Below are 3,247 nucleotides of genomic sequence, written 5' to 3'. Positions count from 1 at the left end.
TGACGTAGTTAAACCCAAGATGAAATCATACTGTTGACCTTATCATAACCTTTTCTGTTAATGATTATACAAATCTAGAGCTGACGAAATGCACATTTTGGTAGTTACCTGCTTTTATCACTGACCTATTCCAGCTGTATGAGCTGGAATATGTCAAAATTGGAATCTGGAACTTGATTCATCAGGGTCCATTCAAGTAGTGACCAAGCAACCATTCATCTTATAATTTGGTGATAAACTACTGAGCCTGCTAAGAGGCACAGGCTGAAAGCAAAAGGGATGACAACAACTAATAACAGCCATTTAATGGGTTGATGATATTTGAAACCATGTCTCCTGTCCCTGGATTTTCCCCAAACTGAACACCCATTTTCACTGCTTTGCAGGTCTGCTTTCCCCCCAAACCTAATTCTACACTTTCTTCTTCCTCTTTCTTCATCTGCTTACCTGAGATAAAATCCTGATTCATGTTCACCAAGATTCATTCAATTTCCTAAAGTAAACAGTGAAAAAACCCAGAGAATTTTCCTTGTTGGTACTATATTTACACTATCCAAAGTTGGCAGTTCTTTCATTTTTATCAACAGCTCCCGTTTCCTTTGCCCCTCAAGTTAACGGTTGTCATTTTAGGTCCACATCAGTAAAATCATCCTATACATTTTCACTTCTGCAATATAGACTCCTCCGCCTTTCCCTAGACCGTTTTACCACTTCTGTTCATGTTCACAGCCCTGTCACCTCTTGCATCAATTACTATAACTCTCTCCTCTTCGGTCTTCCTCACAAATGACTCTATAAGCTTAAGATGGTTCAAAATCCAGCAGCTACATTATAACCAAAACCTCCTCTTCCCACCACATCACACCTGCCCACCAGCAGCCGCACTGGCTTCCAGATAAATCAAAAATAGAATTCAAAATTCTCTTGTAAGTCCTCCAAAAGCATTCACAAACTCACACCTCTTTTTCAGTCAGATCCCCTGCACATTTCCACCCTCTCTTGTTCCCTTAAATCAACCTCCTCCATCCACCTCACAGTGTTTTCCATTCATCTCAGCACCATAAAGAGTAAGGCATTTAGTCTCAGATTCCCAAACTTGGATCTCCTCCCTTCCTAATATTGTTTCTCTACCTCTGTTTAAATCAAGACTCAAAACCCACTTCTTTAAGAAATAATACACTTTGTAATGTTATAGCATTCTCTTGTATTTTATTGTGCAGGGTTGTTATTATTATAGTTGATGTTGTTATTATTATTATTACTGTTATTATTGTTGTTGTAAAATCTAGCATATTCACTTTGATGCTGAACCTCAGCTGTTAAGCGTGAAAGTAGAGGGCTGATGAGGTTTGCTTTGCAGTCTCCAGACCTGAGCACCTTGCAGTTATTGAGTTGACTATGTAGTGCTTGAGTATTCTAGAATCAAATTTAGGCCATTTTCTGACTGGAGGAGAATGGATGAATTAGGATGATGGAAGCAATGTAGCAATATAGTACAAAGGAGAGTAGGTCAAACATCTTCATTACTGATGAAAGACAATAAAGTCAGAGAAATTGATTTCGAGTTACTGCGGCTGAAGGAGATTCCAGAAGCCTTTCAACGACTATGTGTAATTAATTTTTCACCCACAGCTTTCCTGTTTCGACTATATATGTGTTTAATACATAACACCATTGTAGGATTTGTTGAGTGTTTTTATATCTAACTTGAGATGAGATTTAAAATGCAGATCTCTTTATGATGTCCAGAACACACCAGGATTGAAAAGAGCTATTTTTTTCCAGTTTGTGACATTTACTAGCTTGTAAAAAAATTAAATAATGAACTTTGGTTTTTGAAACTGCTGAAATTAAATTTCAATACTACACTTTACTAAAATGATATTTTTAAAATGCTAATATGTATAATGAAACCGTAACAGTTGGTGACCTATCTATCCTATCAAAACTTGGCCTCACCAGACTATCTGAAATTTCCTTTTGTTGTTTGATTTGATGTTCTAATGCTGCATGTTTCATTTCTAATATGTTTTATTACACATTTTCTTTCCAAACCAAGAGTGTGAAAAACCTTCTGACCATAACTGCTCCATCAACACATGCTATGCCATTATGCAGGCAAAAGCATTCATTAGGATGCCCATTAAAGTTTAAAAGCAAGATTACTCACCATCTCCTAGACGTGAATTCTGACCAGGATTTTATAGGGAGACAGTTGTTTTTCATCACAGGCTTGTGAGGTGTTGTCTTGCGCTGCTAAAATGCTGTGAGGGTTGAAAGAAAAACTTTTTTTTTTCTTATAAGGGGTGACTCTTGACAAGAGTGTCCTCTGTGGTGCTTCTCAGAGTACAAGAAGTCCTGGCAGCCTTTCCAAAGGGACCGGCAGGCCTAAAGACAACGTGAAAGGCTTGCATACAGCCTGGGATGAGGAAAGCAATCAAACTGTCACCATGATCATAAAATAGCCACTGCAGAGGCAAAAGGATGGCACTCGGTCTCTGATAACTGTGTCTGTCTTCCCTCTAAGTTAGATGAAGGAGAGAACCATCCTCCATCCAGCACTTTGTTGTCTATGTTGACATGCTGTCTGCAGTTTGAAACAATCAACTTTTGATGACAACCTGGAGCTTCTGTGCTTTGTTTTACTTTTAAGATTACTTCTCTTTAACCATAGTTATGGAGGAATAATATTATCAATACTACTGTCAATCCCTAAGATAGTAGAATATTCTGAAGAGCTCTACTCTGAAGGAACCCAATGTTCCTTTGATGCATTCTGGTTCTACCCAAAGGTATCCAGTAAGGGTCGAGTGCCAAAGACATGCTTGATCCAGCTGCATTAATCCCTTGGGAAAATCTCCTCCTTAATGGGAAACAGATGTTTCCACACATCTATGAACTTAACTTATGTTGTCTGGGACTTAACCTCCATGTACGAGGAGCGATTTGGTGATCTCAATAAATGTCCTAGGTACAGTTGAATATTATGTGGGTTGGGGGTTACAGGTAGCTTGTAGTCAGGCCTTGGTTTTTGCCTTCAACACACCACCTACAGAACATTATTTTGAGGCCAAGTGCCATCCAAACAAATGCAATGCATGCCAATTTTTAACAATTGTTATATTGAGTCAAGAAATAATCAGAACCGCTTATATGGCTGCTCATAGGCACCCTAGGTAGGAGACGCTGTTGGACGCTGGTCTGTTTCCAAAGCAGTTAAATGTCTGTTGTGCATTCTTCAATCGTG

This window comes from Poecilia latipinna, unplaced genomic scaffold (genome assembly GCF_001443285.1).
Source record: "Poecilia latipinna isolate Pla-1442-1.1 unplaced genomic scaffold, P_latipinna-1.0 Scaffold322, whole genome shotgun sequence".
Taxonomy (NCBI): domain Eukaryota; kingdom Metazoa; phylum Chordata; class Actinopteri; order Cyprinodontiformes; family Poeciliidae; genus Poecilia; species Poecilia latipinna.
Note: the sequence above shows the minus strand (reverse complement) of the source record.